The sequence below is a fragment of the Choloepus didactylus genome, chromosome X (genome assembly GCF_015220235.1).
Source record: "Choloepus didactylus isolate mChoDid1 chromosome X, mChoDid1.pri, whole genome shotgun sequence".
In the NCBI taxonomy this organism is placed as follows: domain Eukaryota; kingdom Metazoa; phylum Chordata; class Mammalia; order Pilosa; family Megalonychidae; genus Choloepus; species Choloepus didactylus.
Window position 1 is genome coordinate 61679527 of NC_051334.1, and position 19525 is coordinate 61699051.

Sequence of the window (19525 nt, forward strand, 5' to 3'; positions counted from 1 at the left end):
AAACTGGCCCTGAAGGGGAGATTTCTGTTCCTTTTTTGGCTCAGTGGAGAAAGCCTCAGCCATTTTCAGTTCCCAGTGCTCTAACCCAGACAAGCATGGAGATATTGCAGGCAGAGAGACTATTCAAATGCTAATGAACTGTCCCTAGGGTGTGTATCTTCCCTAAGAGGGAAGAATTGGTGCCAAGTTCTGCTACTCACCTTCCATTCAGAACCAGACCACAGAGCCTGGGAGAAAACAGCCATGGGCCACACCTCCTTACACCAGTCTGGAGATACAGGCTGACAGGCACCAGCTGCTGGGCAGAAAAGCACAGTAGCTTGAGGGCTCTCAGGGTGTATCAATCTAAGACATACTCAGGGAAACTAGAGACTATTGCCTCCTTCTAGACCTGAGCCCATTCTGGTCTGGGAAAACCTGATTGGGGTAACCAAGGAAACCAGATGCCTAGATGACAGAAAACTACAACTTACACTAAGGAAAACAAAGTTAAGGCCCAGTCAAAGGAACAAACTTACACTTCAACTAAAATACAGGAATTTAAACAAATAATGCTAAATCAATTCAAAAAGTTTAGGGAAGGCATGGCAAAAGAGATGAAGTGTATAATGAAAACACTGGGTATACATAAGGCAGAAATTGAAAGTTTGAAAAAACAACTGGCAGAATCTATGGAAATGAAAGGCACAACAAAAGAGATGAAAGACACAATGGAAACATACAACAGCAGATCTCAAGAGGTAGAAAAAACACTCCGGAACTGGAGGACAAGACACCTGAAAGCCTACACACAAAAGAAGAGCTAGAGAAAAGAAAAGAAAAATACGAGCAACATCTCTGACAACTGAATGACTACATTAAACACAGGAATGTACATGTCATGGGTGGCCCTGAAGGAGAAGAGAAGGGGAAAGAGGCAGGAGCAATAATAGAGGAAATAATCAATGAAAATTTCCCATCTCTTATGAAAGATATAAAATTACAGATCCAAGAAGCACAGTGTACCCCAAACAGAATAGATTTGAATAGGCCTACATCAAGACACTTAATAATCAGATTATCAAATGTCAAAGATAAAGAGAGAATCCTGAAAGCAGCAAGAGAAAAGTGATCCATCACATACAGAGGAAGCTTGATAAGATTATGTGCAGATTTCTCAATAGAAACCATGGAGGCAAGAAGGAAGTGGGGTGATACATTTAAGATACTGAAAGAGAAAAACCACCAACCAAGAATCCTATATCTGACAAAACTGTCCTTCAAATATGAAGGAGAGCTTAAAATATTCTCTGACAAACAGACAATGACAGAGTTTGTGAACAAGATACCTGCTCTACAGGAAACACTAAAGGGAGCACTATAGACCAAAAGGAAAAGACAGGAGTGAGAGGTTTTGAACACAATTTGGGGAGACAGTAGTATAGCAATATGGGTACACTAAAGAAAGATGACTGTGAATATGGTTGAAGGTGGAAGGTTAGGATCATGTGGGACACCAGAAGGAAAGAGGAAAGATAGAGACTGGGACTATATAACTCAGTGGAATCTAGGGTGCTGAATGATTGTGATAAAAGGTACACATATGTTTTTACATGAGGTAGAACAAATGAAAGTCAACATTGCAAGGTGTTAAAAATAGAGTGGGATGGGGAAAATACAATCAATGCAAACTAGAGGCTATAATTAACAGAAAAATGTTATTATGCTTCCTTTAATATAACAAAGGAAATACACCAAAGCTAAATGCTTATGGGGGAGGGACATGGGGAAAGGGTATGGGGCTCTTGGCATTAGTGATGTTGTCTGACTCATTATCCTACTTTAGTTTAATGCTGTCTTGTACTTTCTCTCTCTCTCTTTTCCTTTCTCTTTTGTCTCTCTACCTTCTTTGACTCTTCCTCCTTCTTTGCGGAAGAAATGGAGATGTGCTTATATAGATAGTGGCGATGGTGGTGAGTACATAAATACATGATTCTACAGGGAACCATCGATTGTTTACTTGGGACAGAATGTATCATGTGTGAACAAAACTGTCTTAAAAATGGGTTGATGAAGAAATCTTGAGGGCACTATATTGAGTGAAATAAGACAGGCACATAAGGACAAATATTGCAGTGTCTCACTGATATGAACTAATTATAATATGTCAACTCATAGACATGGAATACAAGTTACCAGGATATAGAACAAGGCTAAAGAATGGGGAGTGGTTGCTTATTATGAGCAGAATGTTCAACTAGGGTGAACTTAAACATCTGGAAATGGACAGAGGTGATGGTAGCACATTGTGACAATAACTAACAGTGCTGAATGTTGTGTGAATGTGGTGGAAAGGGTAAGTTCAGAGTCCCAAATGTCACCATAAGGAAAGTTGGAGGTTAAAAGATGGGAATGTATAAAACAGTGAATTTTGTGGTGGACAGTGTCCATGATTAACTGTACAAATATTAGAAATCTCTCTCATGAACTAGAACAAATGTATGACACTACAACTAGAAGTAAATAATAGAGGAGCATATAGGAAAAAAGTATACATATTGCAAACTATATACTACAATTAATAGTATTTTAACATTCTTTCATCAACAGTAACAAATGTACTATACCAATACTACAAATCAATAATGGAAGGGGGGTGGTTTGGGGTATGGGAGGATTTGAGTTTCCTTTTTTGTCTTTATTTCTTTTCTGGAGTAATGAAAGTGTTCTAAAAATTGAAAACAAAATGTATTGTGGTGATGGATGCACAACTGTATGATGGTACCATGGGCAATTTATTGTACACTTTGGATCTTTGGATAATTGTATGGTATGTGAACAATCTCAAATAAAAAAAAAACCTTTGTGCAATAAAAAAAATGTAGGGGAGCATCTTCAGGATATTGTGTTAGGTGATGGTTTCTTTGACTTTACACCCAAAGCCCAAGCAACAAAGGAAAAAATAGATAAATGGGACCTCATCAGAATTAAAAACTTTTTTTCCTCATAGGACTTGATCATGAAAATAAACTGACAGCTACACAATGGGAGAATATATTTGGAAACCACATATCTGATAAAAGATTAATACCTAGAACATATAAAGGAATTCTTCAAATTAATAAACAAAAACAACCCAATTTAAAAATGGGCAAAAGACTGAACTGATATCTTTCTAAATTATATATACAAATGGCCAGAGAGCACATGAAAAGATGTATAATCATTAGCCATCAGTGAAATTCAAATCAATATCACAATCAGATACCATTGCACACACATTATAATGGCTGCTATTAAGAAAATGGAAAATAAATGGTGGAGAGGATGCAGAGAACTAGGAACACTCTTTCATTGCTGGAGGCAATGTAAAATGGTGCTGCCACTGTGGAAGACAGTTTGGTGGTTCCTCAGGGTGGTAAGTACTGTATAGAACTACCATATTACCTGACAATCCCACTACTGGGCATATACCAAAACAAACTGAAAGTGAGGACTTGAACTGATATTTGCATACCCCTGTTAATAGTGGCATTATTTACAATTGCCAAGGATGGAAGCAACCCAAGTGTCCACCCACTGATGAACGGATAAATACCATGGAACATTATCCAACCTAAAAAAAATGAAATCCTCTTATATGAGACAGCATGAATGAACCTTAAGACATCATGTTGAGTGAAATAAACCAGACACAAAAGGACAAATATTATATTATCTCACTGTGCTGAAACAATTAGAACAAGCCAACTCATAGAGTCTGACTATAGAATATACCAAAGGACAAGGTGGGTATAGGGAATGGGGGATTATAGCTTACAAGGTACAGGTTACTATTTGGAATGAGGGAAATATTTTGTTTATGGATGATAGCGATGGTAGCACATTGTGATTGCAATTAATAACACTGAAATATATATCCGAATATGATTAAAAGAGGAAAAGACACTGGTGTTCATAGCAGCATTATTCACAACTGCCACAAGATGGAAGCAACCAAAGTGTCCAAGATGGCTTGATCTTTTCAAAAAAAGATTTTTGTTTCATTGATTTTGTAACAGAGTGCCTTCAATGAGACACCCCCGTATGAAAAACTTTCCCCAATACCCTAGGGAGCAGAATCATGGCAAGTTCTGCAGGATAGATTTTCATCAGGTTCCATGAGTGCAGCACCACAGCAACTTCTCTACCATTCAGTGAGCCATAGCCATACATCTCTTATAAGATCTAGATCTCAGTCTTGGAGGAATGGAGATAGCCCTTCCTTGAGTTCTGTAACTCAGTTCTAGGTATAGTGACCATTCCTTATTTCTCCTATTCCTATATTCTTTGAAGTTCCTTTTACTTCTTTGTAGACAATCCCTCAAACTCCATTCCCCTGTTATATTTAAATAAGTTTTGTGTTAAAACTCCTCTCTTCAAATTAGTTGTGTAGTTCTTCTCTTCTAATTGGATCTAATACAGTAACAAAGTCTCAGGTTCTGCTAATATTACTGTGGTTTGTTAGCATTCATAATTAAAGGAAATGCTAAGTTTTATTAGTCTGGCTTATGTTGTTCAGCCTGATGTCTTCAAGATTCATCCATGTTGTGGCATGCATCAGAACTTCATTCCTTTGGTAATTGTTTTTTATTCTTTATATTTTTCCATATTTCCTCAATTTCCCTATATATCTATATTTATACTGTGAAAAATAAGTTTTCAAATGTGTCATTAGTTGTAAACATTCATTAAAAGCTATTTATCATTTACAGATGCTTTTCAAAGAGATTTATGGATTACTTTTGAATCCTCTTAAAAGGATTACAGTTTGAACTAAAGGAACTTAATCAAGTTATATGAACCCTCTTAAATAGAAACCAGACACTTATAAATCTGAAGAGGTCTGTGGAGTGATAAAGGTGCCCTGCACATAGAACTAGGATGAAGCCATCAGACCTGAGAAAAAAGAGGATTGTGTTACCTAAAGATGTCCTTTAAGACTGAGAAAGAGAATCCAAATGAAAAATCTCCAAGTCAAAAATCTGGAATCTATAGTATGTAGTATGCACACTTACAATTATTCTTTATAACATAAACATTGAATTATTCATTCATTGAACAACTATTTTTTGAGCTTCTACTGCTATCAGCTCTAGATAACAAGGATTTAGTGGTGAACAAGACAAAACAAGAGAGATATGATCCCTATCTTAATGGAGCTTTTGTGAGAGGAGACAAACAATAAGCAAGTTGGCACTATTCCTTAAGGAATGGGGGAAGGAATTTGTGAGGAGGTGACATTTGAGTTGAGACTTTAATGACAAGAAGCTGTCAAGGTAAGATCTGAGGTCAGAGCATTCCTGATAGAAAGGGAACAGCAAATGCAAAATTCCTGAAGCAGGAAAAAGTTTAGTGTGTTTTAAGAAAGAGAAAGGAGAGTGTGACTGGAGAATAGTGAAACAGGCACAAAGTGGTAGGAGATGAGATGAGAGAGGTTGGCCGGAGACTCTGTCAAAGAAAAAAACTGTAGTAGATGATGTTAAATAGGCAAGGACAACTTTATTCAGGGGTCTGGTATATTAGGCAAGAAAATAGTAGAACTCAACCCCATCAAAGAAAGCTTTTAAAAGGTGGGAGTGGGTTGGAGGAAAAACACTGTAAAATAGGGAGGGAGGTAGATTACTAGGGTGAGTGAGTGATTTACTGAAGTTGCATTTAGGAAGGTTTGGTTCCACCTAGATGGGTAAGGGGCTTACAGAAGTTGTGATTAGGAGCACTTGGTTTAGAATACTTTCCTTTGAGGTCACCTGGAGTCTGTAAGGGCAAGAGGAGAAGGGAGATAAGGAACTACCCAGTGTGTCTGGGAAGCTGAAGTGAGAGGTGTACAGGAGGGGGAGGTTGGGGTGAGATAGGGTATGAAATTGTCCCTTTTCCATTTTTTTCCCCTGCAGTCTGTGCTGTTTTCTTCTGTAGTCTCACAGCTGCAAGATTAGTTTTAAGGTTGTCAGGACAGGGGAGGGAAAAGGTAGGGGCATGCAAGGAGTAAGGCCAGCAGTTTGTTCAAGGAAAAGAAAAGTAGTCTTGATCACCACATCTCCACTAGTGCCTTATTAGACTACAGAAAGGACTTTGGATTTTATTCCAAGTGCAATGGCAAGCCATTGGAGGGATGATTTAAAGTGCAGCAGTGACACAAAATATCATTTGTATTTTTAAAAGATCACTCTGGTTGCTGAGAATTGATCAGAGGGTGGTGGTGATGAGCAAAAGTGAAAGCAGGGGATTCATTTTGGAGACTATAGCAGACATCCAGGAGAGAATTGATGGCAGACTGAATTTACGAAGGTAATGATGGAGGTAGTGAGAACTGATCAAATTTGGGATATAATTTGAAGGCAGAACTGACAGGACTGGATGATAAATTGGATTTGGATGTGAAAAGCTGAGGGAAAAATGACTCTGGGTGCTCTCACCACAGCTGCTCCCTGTTGCCACCACCGCTGCCTGCTCCTCCTCCACCCAGCGATGACCAGATCACTGCTGCCCCATGCCCTGCAGCCACCACCACTGCCTTGGCCTATTTTGCTGCCACCTTGGGATCAGCTGTATGTATTAGGCCACAAACTTCAATGAGTAAACATTCCTCAGCTCTGTGGTATTCTTGGTCACACATTTACGGAGTTACTAAGGGCAGTGGGAGATTACTGCCAGGCACAGCACGACCTCTATGCAGACAAGTGAACTGTAGAAACTATTACTCCACCAGGAAACACCCATAAGAGTGGTTAACCTGGACACAGAAGTGTTGAATTGAAATTCACAGTGCAATTCTTGATATTGCTTCAGTATTACTGAATTGAAGAATCACTGCTTCTTGTTAGGAGGTTCATTTCATTTCCCATTACTCTCAACTTCATACTCAAAGCACTGAGAATTTCAAGTGGAGTATATTGAAATGGACTTCAGTTTCCTTACATTTCTGTATTCAATTTTTAAATTTTTTCATAATCCTATTGAGTGTTTTTTTTTAACTAAAATAGCATGGCTTGAATGAACTGCTCAGCTCCTGTGGAAGCCACATATGAGAACATGAGATTTCTTGTTACACACAATCCAGCGAATGCAACCTTAAGCAAATTTATAGAGGTATGGAGTTATCACAATAGTAAGAGTATGTGAAGCAACTTAAGACTCTGCTGTTGTAGAGAAAGAAGGCATCCATGTTCTTGACTGGTCTTCTGATGTTGATGCACCACCATCCAACCAGATTGTTGATGATTGGTTAAGTCTGGTAAAAATTAAGTTCTTTTAAGAACCTGGTTGCTGCATTGCTGTTCATTGTGTTGCAGGTCTTGGGAGAGCTCCAGTGCTTGTTGCCCTAGCATTGATTGAAGGTGGAATGAAATATGAAGATGCAGTACAGTTCATAAGACAAAAGTGGCATGGAGCTTTTAATAGCAAGCAACTTTTGTATTTGGAGAAGTATCATTCTAAAATGCAGCTGCACTTCAAAGACTCCAATGATCACAGAAACAACGGTTGCAGTCAATAAAACTGGGGTGCTTGATGCTATTGCCTTGGATGTGGAACTTGAGAGAGGCAGGATCTAATTTGTCATATATATTAGCCAACATGTTGGTGAATAAGTCTAATGAAGCTTCCATAGGATTGTTTAAAAGCAGTTTTACCATGCTACAAGTTTGAAAGAAATGCATACTCTATGTTTGGGTTACAATCAGCCTATTTGGACACTTAGCAAGAGATTCTTGTTGGTCAGCATTTAAAATGGGCTTACCATTTGTAACAATTGAACTTTCCTGAAATCTTGCTGCATTGGGCTATAAGTCTTTTTAAATCTCTTCCCATGCAGGAATTTTATCAATATATAAGAAATTTAGAGAGATTAGGTACCAAAATACCCAGTGCAATATTGTATTATATATTTTAGTATCATACAGAACTTAAAATTCTAGTTAACTATGAACACTCTAGACCTTATGTGGTTTATTCATTCAGTCATTTCAAATGTTGAAAATAGGGCCTATGTGGTTATTTGCCTGTTTACTTTGTTTACATTTCCCACATTCATTCTAATATACATCAGGTTTGTGCAGTCATTGAATTTTGTTGGATTTTTACTGAGTCTTAAAGTGGTTATTTAATATCTATAAATCTCATTTTGTGATGTTAGAGAAAACCTCCATTTTGAAAATTTGCATTGAGCAGAAGCACATGTCTAATGTCTCCAGACAATAAAGCCTTATAGTTGATTCAAGTTTGCACTTTGGGTTGCAAGTTTGAGGGCCTGACAAATGAATGGAAGGGGGCTAGTAAATATTTTTAGTAAAATATTGCTTTTGTCTTGTGTCAAACATGTGGAATATGCTCCTTAATTTAGTAAATATTTTAAGAGGAGGAGATGTTTTGTGAGGATATTAATATTTTCTTGATCAAAATAGTTTCTTAATCAAAATTTCTGAAATTCTTGTAATTGGTTTCCATATCTTTTTCCTTCTCATCATTCTCCCTTGCAAGAAAAGAAAGTAGGTTTCTGCTAATGATTCAGCAGACATCTAATATTTTATATACAGCTTTTGAGCTGTGTAAGTTAATATTTGGATACTTGACAGTTTGTTTTATTATGTAATTGATAAAATGGTAATGTTTATTAATGTTAGTTCAACCATATATTCATGCTGTCTGGGAAGTGTGGTTACAGTTCTGTGGGAGAAATCTGCCAGTGTTCACCAGCTTGTAAAAACCTAGTGTGAGTGCTTAAACTTGTAAATAAATAATGAAATGCATTTATCATAAAAAAAAATGACTCCAGGACATGAGTGAAAATGGCAAAGATATCTGAAAACTCTCTCCTCCACAAAAGCAATGAAAAAATTGGTAAAAATGGTGAGAATCAAATTTATAAGAACTCTGGAAATCAGCCAAAAGCTTGCAGCAACCTAGGGAGTATTTATCCAAGAAAAATAACTGAATTACTGTAAGAACAGAAAATTTTGGGGTGTTTTAACTTGCCCTATCCCCATTACCTTTTCTCCAGCTCTGCAGTGCCTTGAAAACCAACTTCCCAAATTCACAGTGAAAACTAGCAGCCTGGCAGTCACTGGAGAAGGCAGAGGGGAGTCAGAATTCTTTCAAAGTCTCCCATAGAACTGTCATTATTTGGAAGATCCCACTTGCAAGACTCTCTTTATTTGACCTGACTCAGAGCTCACAAAGTGCAAAAAGCCTTTTCCCTGAGGCTTATCTCATAAATATTTGAAAGCAATTGTCTACATTCACAGCTGCCTGAAACAGTGGATAACAGTTGGGGCAAACAGTAAGATAAACAAAAAGGTTAAAAAGAAAAATGGGAATGAGGTACCCATAAGGGCTTTGAAAAGTTATGTATGACATTTTCCTGATGATCTAGAAAGCCACCCATGTGCACATGCATAAGGCTGTGCACATACTAGGGGTATGTGGATGCTCAGGAAAGACCTGAGAAGGTCCTAAGCTCTCAACACTGACTGTCTTGAGACTCTGTGCAATCAGGAACTGAAGGTGAAGGTGGAGTTGTCAACTGTCAGGCTGAGCAGGAAATCCCTCAGTAAAGAATGGGAGGCTAATTAGCTCCAAGCTTTTAATCATTAGCTGACAACTAAAGTAATGGAACAGATATTTCAGAGGTCATGCATAGGACAAAAATACAAACCATACAGAATTAATTCAGAAAAGTCACTGAACAAACAACTATGAGTGAAATGACATACAAAGAAACAAACATTGACCCAGAAACAGAAAGAAATAGAAATTACCCATGAGGATGTCCAGAAATTGAACGTGCTAGACAAAATCGTTAAGTCAGCTATTTAAAATATATTCTAAGAACTACGGGAAACCATGTCTAAAGAATAAAAAGAAAGTATGAGGGAGAACCTAGAAGATGGCGGCTAGGTGAGACAGGGCTAAGGAACACCTCCGTGGAAAACACTAGATAAGGACCAGAGAGTGACCCAGAATACCGGTTACACCGATGTGCCAGCTGCATGAGATCTGCTAGTTCCCAGGGGCTGTATACTTGGTGAAACTGAGTCTGCATTCTGAAACGAGTGAGTAAGCTGGCTGAAAGTCCCGCAGCCGCGCGGCGATCCGGGGAAACCAGGGTTTGGCATCTGGAGACCAACGGGCTCTTTTAATAAAAAAAAAAAAACAAAGAAAAAAGGGGAAAACCCAGGAGCGGCTGCAGGTGTGATCGGCTGCAGGTGCGATCGTGGGAAACACACAGTAAAACACAGCAAGAGGGGGCTGGGCCAGCCTCTTGGTGTCTGGCCTGGAAGATAGCCCGCTGCAGATATCCCTGGGGCTGGGGGAATGGAGCGGAGAGCCAGAAGCTGAAAGAATACCCGCGGCTAGCAGCTCGCTTCCGGGAGAGCTGGGTAAACTCCTTCCTGGGGCCGTGCCCACAGCCCAGAGCCCCGCCAGTTGTCCCGGAGCTGGGAAGGAGGAACTGTGAGAGGAGGGGGGTGTGGAGACACCCCGTTCGGCCATTTTTGTATAAGGCTGAAAGCGAGCCGGCTCGGCCCGGCGGCCCGGGGCTTCCCTTGAGGGATGGCGCGCGCTGATGACATAGCACAGCATTACCTCAGCAGAGGTCCTGGAGGATCGCGGCTGGGCGGGGGGACCCGCTCGGAGATCCCAGAGACACTACGCCAAGTCCGGTGGTTTGTGGGTCATCGAGAGAGAGCGGCTGGGGCTGAAATGAAATGAAGGCTTGGACTCTTGCGGCAGCCTTGAATCTCCGGGAACCGGGGGGATTTGAATATTGAGGCTGTCCCTCCTCCCTGACCACCCGCATTCAGGGCGGACAGCTCCAGCAACACACCCAGGCTGAGTTCTCCAGCTGGACCCCACAAGAATCGTTTCCCCATATAATGCGGGGACAAGGTGGAGAACTGACTTGAAAGGTATAGGTGACTCACAGACGCCATCTGCTGGTTAGTTAGAGAAAGTGTATGTCACCAGTGTTTCTGGAAAATTGGATAGTTTTTTTTTTTTTTTTTTTAAATTAAAACAACCCTGTCAAGAAGAGCAAATGCCAAGAGGACAAAAACAACAGAAAATCTCAATGCATATGATAAAACCAGACGATATGGAGAATCCAACTCCAAATACACAAATCAAGTTATCAGAAGAAACGAAATTCCTCGCAGAATTAATCAAAGAAACACAATCGAGGAACGAAAGCATGGCAAAGGATTTAAAGGACATCAAGAAGACCATGGCCCAGGATATAAGCTACATAAAGAAGACCCTAGAAGAGTATAAAGAAGACATTGCAAGGCTAAATAAAAAAATAGATGGTCTTATGGAAATAAAAGAAACTGTTGGCCAAATTAAAAAGACTCTGGATATTCACAATACAAGACTAGAGGAAGCTGAACAACATCTCAGTGTCCTAGAAGTCCACAGAACAGAAAATGAAAGAACAAAAGAAAGAATGGAGAAAAAAATTAAAAAAATCAAAATGGATCTCAGGGAAACGATAGATAAAATAAAACGTCCAAACTTAAGACTCATTGGTGTCCCAGAAGGGGAAGAGAAGGGTAAAGGTCTAGAAAGAGTATTCAAAGAAAGTGTTGGGGAAAACTTCCCCAACCTTCTACACAATATAAACACACAAAGCATAAATGCCCAGCGAACTCCAAATAGAATAAATCCAAATAAACCCACTCCAAGACATATTCTGATCAGACTCTCAAGTACTGAAGAGAAGGAGCAAGTTCTGAAAGCAGCAAGAGAAAAGCAATTCACCACATACAAAGGAAACAACATAAGACTAAGTAGTGACTACTCAGTGGCCACTATGGAGGCGAGGAGGCAGTGGCATGACATATTTAAAATACTGAGAGAGAAAAATTTCCAACCAAGAATACTTTATCCAGCAAAACTCTCCTTCAAATTTGAGGGAGAGCTTAAATTTTTCACAGACAAACAAATGCTGAGAGACTTTGCCAATAAAAGACCTGCCCTACTTCAGATTCTAAAGGGAACCCTACCAACAGAGAAACAACAGAAAGAAGAAAGAGATATAGAGAATTTTAACAGAAATATATAGTACCTTACATCCCAAATCACCAGGACACTCATTTTTCTCTAGTGTTCATGGATCTTTCTCCAGAAGGGACCATAAGCTGGGACATAAAACAAGCCTCAAGAAATTAAAAAAAAAAAATTGAATATACTCAAAGCACATTCTCCAACCACAAAGGAATACAAATAGAAGTCAATAATTTTTGAACTGTAACTCCACTATTTACTTCCTACATGATATAAATTACACAAACCCTAATGACAAATCAGTGGTTTTGAACTCAATGTAAAATATGTAATTTTATACAACTATATAAAGGTAGGGGAATGGAAGAGTATAGGAACATAGTTTATGTGTCCTATTGAAGTGGAGGTGGTATCAAAGAAAAACAAGATTGTTATGGACATAAGAGGTTAATTTTAACCCCCACAGCAAACACAAAGAAACTATCAGAGAATGTAACCATAGAGATGAATTGTAGAGTTCAGGTTAAGAGAAATGGGGGACGGTGCAATGGGGAGTTAAGAAATGAGGGTGGAGTTGCTGTTTGAGGTGAAGGGAAATTTCTAGTAATGGATGGTGGGAAAGAGCATTACAACATTCTAAAGGTGATTAATCCCACTAATGGAAGGCTAGGGAGGGGGTGGAATGGTAAGATTTAGGCTGTATATATGTTCCCACAACTAAAAAAAAAAAAAAAAAGACAGTCTAAATAGATGATTGAATGCCAAGGATGAACTTGGATGGAATTAGAGGATAGAGGACAGGTGGCTCAAAGGGACACAGTTGAGACATAAGGTAAAGGAAATATAGAATATAAGCTTTGTATCATTGTTGAACCTGTTGTACTTCTTAGCTGCACTTAATGGGATTGCATAAAAGAATGTTCTTGTTCATGGGAAGTGTATACGTGAATTATAGTGTATGTTCAAGGATGTGTGCAGCTAGCTCTCATATGTTCAGAAGACAGCAATAGATGACGGATGATAGATAGGGAGGGAGGGAAAGAAATAGCGATGTGACAGCATGTTAAAGTTGGTGGATTGAGCTACTGGGGGAGGGGGGTCAGGGTATGATGGAATTCTTTGTATGGGGTTAGTATTGTTTTTGCAACTGTTCCTATAACTTTGAATTTATTTCAAAATAAAAAAAAGACTAATCATAACAGCTGTTGATAAGGATATAGAACAAAAAAAAACTATCATCCAAAGCCTTGTGGGAAAGTAAAATGATACAACTACTTTAGAAAACACATTGGTAGTTACTACAAAGTTAAAAATATTCTTACCATTTGATCCAAAATTTGGCTTTAACCAAGATAAATGAAAGTATATATCTATACAAAAAAAAAAAAAAAAAAGAAAGTACGAGTACAATATCTCACTAAATAGAGACTATCAATAAAGGGAAAAAATTGCAACAAAGAATGAAATAGAAATTCAGGAGTTGAAAAGTAAAACTGAAATGAAAAATTCACTACAGGGAATCAAGAGCAGATTTGATGAGAGAGGAGAAAGAATCATCAAACTTGAAAATAGATCAATTGGAAATATTCAGAAAACAGAAAAACAAATGAAAAATGAACAGAGCCTCAAAGACCTTTGTGAAACCATCAAGGTTGCCAATATTGAGCTTCCTGAAATAACCCCAGATATTTATGGACAGTTGATATTTTAAAATTTTTATCAGAGAAATTGTGGGTTTACAGAACAATCATGTATAAAATACAGGATTTCCATTTACCACCTTACTGTTAACACTTTACTTTGGTGCAGTACATTTGTTACAGTTGGTGATAGCACATTTTTGTAATTATATAACTAACTATAGTCCATGGCTTAATTTATGATTTATTGTTTGTGCAGTTCAATGGATTTTTTAATGTATTCAATTACCATATATACAACCTAACACTTCCCCTTTTAAACCACATTCACATGTATAATTCAACACTGTTAACTGTGTCCCAAATGTTGTGCTACCCTCATCACCAACCCTTACCAAAATATTTCCATAGTTCCAAACAGGAAGCCTGTACATTTTAAGCATTGTTTCCCCATTCCCTATCCCCACAATGTCCCCAGGTAACCTATATTCTACATTCTTACTCTATGAGTTTTTTTATTCTAATTATACCATATCAGTGAGATCATATAATATTTGTCTTTTTGTGTCTGGATAATTTGACTCAACAAGAATATCAGAACTACATTCCATTTTATGGCTGAATATTATTCCATTGTGTGCGTGTCTGTGTGTGTGTGTGTGCGTATGCCACTTTTTTTATGCTTTCATTGGTTGATGGACACTTGGGTGGCTTCCATCTGTTGGCAATAATGAATAATGCCACAATGGACATTGGAGTGTAAATATCTCTGTTCAAATCCCTGCTTTCAATTCTTTTGTTTTACACCTAGTAGTGGGATTGTCAGGTCATAGAATAACTCTATACTTAACTTTCTGGAGAACAACCAATTTGTCTTCCACGAAGGCTGCACTATTATACATTGCCACAAGCAATAAATGAGTGATCCCATTTCTCTGTGTCTTCTGCAACATTCATAATTTACAGTGATTTTTTACCAGTAGCCATTCTAGTGGGTGTGAACTGCTATTTCATTGTGGTTTTGATTTGTATTTCCCTGATGGCTAATGATGTTGAACATATTTTCCTGTGAGAAAAGCACATTTGCATATCTTCTTTGGAGACATGTCTATTCAAGTGATTTACCCATTTTTTTTAACTCAGTTAATTGTCTTTTTGTTGTTAATTAGAAGGATTTTCTTATATATTATGGATATTAAACCTTTATCCAATATGTGGTTTCCAAATATTTTCTCCCATTTTCTAGGTTGTAATTTTACTTTCAAGTAAAAGTCCTTTGAGGCACAAAATTATTAAATTTTGATTACATCCCATTCATCTATTTTTTCTTTTGTTGCTTATGCTTTGGGTAAAACCTAAGAAACCACTGCCTAACACAAGTTCCTGAAAAGGCCTTGCTACAGTTTTTTCTAAGAGTTTAACAGTTCTACTCTTATATTTTGGTATTTAATCCAATCAAAGATGATTTTTGTGTAAGGTGTGATGTAGGGCTCCCCTTTCTTTTTTTCCAAAATGGAGATCAAGTTTTCCCAGCACCATTTTCTCAAGAGATTATTCTTTCCCGGTTGAGTGGTCTTTGGCCCCTTGTCAAAAATAAGTTGGCCTCAAATGGGAGAGTTGATTTCTGAACTAGATTCCATTTATCTATATGTCTGCCCTTGTGCAAGTACCATTGTGTTTTTAATGCAACTTTATTGAGATATATTCACATACCAGATACTCATCTAAAGTGTACAGCAATCATTCATAGTATCAGAATATAGCTGTGGATTCATCACCACAATTTTTGAACATTTTCATTAATACAAAAAATAAAAATAAGAATAAAAATTAAAAAGAACACCTTAAACATCCCATACCCCTTATCCCCCCATATTATTTATTCATTTATTGTGTTTGTTTTGTTACTCACTTGTCCATATACTGGGTAGAGAGAATGTCCGTTGCAAGGTTTTCACAATTACACAGAAAAACCTTAAGAGCTATATGGTTATACAATCATCTTCAAGAATCAAGGCTACTGGATTACAGTTCAACACTTTCAGGTATTTCCTTTGAGATATTCCAATACACTAAAAACTAAAAAGGGCTACCTATATAATGCATAAGAATAACCTCCAGAATGACTCTCAACTCTATTTGAAATCTTCGGCCACTGAAACTCTATTTTGTTTCATTTCTCTTCCCCCTTTTGGACTAGGAAGGTTTTGTCAATACAATGCCAGGGCCAGGCTCATGCCTAGGAGTCATGTCCCACATTGCCGGGGAGACTAACACCCCCGGGAGTCAAGTGCCACATGTTTGGGTGGGCAGTGAGTTCACTTACAGAATTGGCTTAGAGAAACAGGCCACATCTGAGCAATAAAGAGGTTCTCTGGGGATGAGTCTTTGGCAAAATGATAAATAGACAGCTTCTCCTTTACAGGAATACATTTCATAAGGGCAAGCCCCAAGATCAATGGCTTGTGTAGAATGCAGCCCATGCCATGCTGGCCTTGGCTAGGCTCCAGCTTCTGGAGACTTAACATGATTATCACATCTATGCTGACCATCCCCTGTGACAAGAAGGGAAAGGCATGGGGCACCCAAAAGTGATTTTCAATTTCTCCCCAAAGTGCTGAACCATAGCTATCTTTATGGTGGCTCATACCAGAAGCTCTGCAGTGTGCTGGGCTGACACACTTTTGGGAGCACTCCTTGGCCCTCTTTGAATGCCATCATACCAGCCCCTCAGCATCCCTAGCGGCAGCTAAAAAGTGTCTGCAGTGCAAAAGCCTCTCAATCAGAAGTGGTTTCAGGTGTGGGTTTAGCTTTTTGTTGCTGCCAATGGAGTCTGGTGAGGTTTAGGATCAGCCTACAGGTCCTGGCTCCCATGATACAGACAGGGAAGTAGCCAGAATGTCCATCACTTGGATATCATCATTTCTGGGGACAACTTTAAGTGAAAACCAAGATTTCAAACCATAAGAACTCATGACAGATGCAGAAGAGACAAAAGAGAATCCATGTTACTTGCTGTTTTCTGACCACAGGAGAAAATGATCAAAGCCCAGGAATTGCTGACATTGGAAGATGTGGCTGTGGAGTTCACCTGGGAGGAGTGGCAACTTCTGGTCCCTGTCCAGAAGGACATGTACCAGGATGTGATACTGGAGATGTACCAGGATGTGATATGTACCAGGATGTGTACCAGGATGTGACATGTACCAGGATGTGATACTGGAGAACTATAACAACTTGGGGTATCAAGCTAGCAAACCAAATACTTTCTCCAAGTTGGAACAAGGAGAAGAACTATGGAGAAAAAAAACATAAAATCCACAGAACCTTTCCAGAAATCAGAACAGTTGAGTCATCTACAAGAGCACTCACAAAGCCAAAGATTTCTGAAGAGAATGGAACAATGCTGTGAACAGAATTCATTTGGAAATATGGTGCATCTGAGCAAAATGTATTTTCCCCTAAAAATTATGATATGTTTGACTTACATACAGAAACCTTGAAATCAAATTTAAGTTTAGCCAATCAGAACAGAAGATATGAAATAAAGAACCCTGCTGAGGTTAATGGAAATAGGAAAACCTTTTGGCATGGTAAGCATGAACAATTTCATACTGAAATTAAATTCCCTGAGAGTGCAAAATGCATCAGCACTAAGTCCCAAGTCTTTAAACATCAGAAAACACACAAAATAGAGAGGCCTCACACATGTGTTGAATGTGGAGGAGCCTTCATCAAGAACTGTCTGCTCATTTCCCATCAGAACATTCATACAGGAGAGAAACCCTATGGATGTGGTCAATGTGGGAAATCCTGCAGAAATTTCTCATTTGCTAAACAACAGAAATCTTATATGAGAGAGAACCCTGATGTTTCCAATGAATATGGAAAAGGTTCCACTGTGAAGAGCAGTCTCACTGTACAGCAGCAAACCCACGTGGAAGAGAAATCCTATGTATGCAGTGAATGTGGAAAAGGCTTTACAATGAAGTGCTATCTAATAGCACATCAGTGAACTCATCATGGAGAGAATCCCTATTGTGCAATGAATGTGGGAAAGGCTTCACAGTGAAGAGCAATCTAATTGCACATCAGCAAACTCATACAGGATAAAAACCCTATATATGCAGTGAATGTGGGAAAGGCTTCACCATGAAGTGTTATCTTGTACATCAGTGGACTCACACTGGAGATAAATCCTAAATCTGCAATGAATGTGGGAAAGGCTTCACCATGAAGTGTTATCTTGTACATCAGTGGACTCACACTGGAGATAAATCCTAAATCTGCAATGAATGTGGAAAAGGCTTCACTCTGAAGAGCAATCTCATTGTACATCAGCGATCTCATATGGGTGAAAAATCTTATGTATGTAGTGAATGTGGAAAAGGCGTCACTGTGAAGCGTACTCTATGCATCAGTGAACTCATACAGGAGAGAAATCCTATATATGCAGTGAATGTGGAAAAGGCTTTACCACAAAGCATACTCTCATTATACATCAGTGAACTCATACTGGAGAGAAGCCCTATGAATGCAATGATTGTGATAAAGCCTTTAGCCAGAAGATATGCCTAATACAACATTAGAGATGTCATACAGGAAAAACTCCCTTTGTGTGTACTGAGTGTGGAAAGTCCTATTCACACAAATGGTCTCATTACCCATCAGAGAATTCACACAGGAGAGAAACCATATAAGTGCAGTGAATGTGCGAAGGCCTTCACCACAAAGTCAATACTCAATGTACATCAAAGAACCCATACAAGAAAGAGACCATATGGATGCAGTGATTGTGAGAAAGCTTTCTCCGACTTATCAAACCTTGTTAAACATAAAAGAATGCACACAAGAGAAACATATAGATTCAGCCAAGGTGGAAGTTCCTTTAACAGAGAGTCACAGCCTATTATATACAATTGATACCATGCAGAAGAAAAACTCCATTAATATGGTGACTGTGGAAATGTCTCTGTAGCAACTCAGACTTCATTAAACATAAATGGGTTTCCAGCAAATTAGAATGTACTCACTATGGGACTGCCAGTTGTCAGATGTACACCCTCAGGAAAATTAAAGAATTTGCCCAGGAGAAAGACCTTTTGAATGCAGTTGAATGTGGTAGTGCCTTTAGTGATCATTACCTCACATTTTCTGTCAACAAAAACATATAGGAAAAAGCTCTGATATGTTCAATGTGAAGAATTCATTGAGCAAAAATTCCAAGTCTATTATTTGTCTAAAAAGTGTATATGGCGACAAATCCTGTAAATGCTATGGGAAGATAGGCTTTATTATCAGTGATCATCACAGATCAGTACTGAGGTCATAGTTGATAGAAATAGAATGTATATGGGAAACGCTTTACCCTGAAATAAGATTTCAGTGTCAGAGAGTTCACATTGGAGAAAAAACTTTGAGATAACAATGAATATGGCAGAATTTCAATGATATATTCTGCCTCATGATTTGTCAGGAAATCATATGAAAATAAAACTATGAACATCCTAAATATGGAACACCTTTAGCAAAGCACCAGAAAATTAATGAAGAAATTAAGTCCTATGAAAATGATAAATGTTTGCCTCATTATGCATCAGAAAATACTCCTGATGTCATGCTTGGACTTGGTACTTTGAATTTTATTCCTAGTTGCCGTGTCATTGCTTATGTAATTAAAAAAAAGATCTCTCCTCAACACTGATTAATTTTTATTTATACATAATGCAAGAATGTTCTATGACTATCCCATATTATGTGATTGGCTCTTACATTTCTTTGACTCTAATTTTTTAAAATATTGAATTTAGCCTACTGAAGTACCTATAAAGGAAACTAAATATTTTAAATTCATAAATGTAACAACGTAT

General features: G+C 38.3%; 1 pseudogene; it reads left to right on the top strand.

Annotated features, from left to right (window-relative positions):
- Positions 1–7002: 7002 nt before the first annotated feature.
- Positions 7003–7513, top strand: LOC119522002 (annotated as a pseudogene).
- The last annotated feature ends 12012 nt before the right edge of the window (positions 7514–19525 follow it).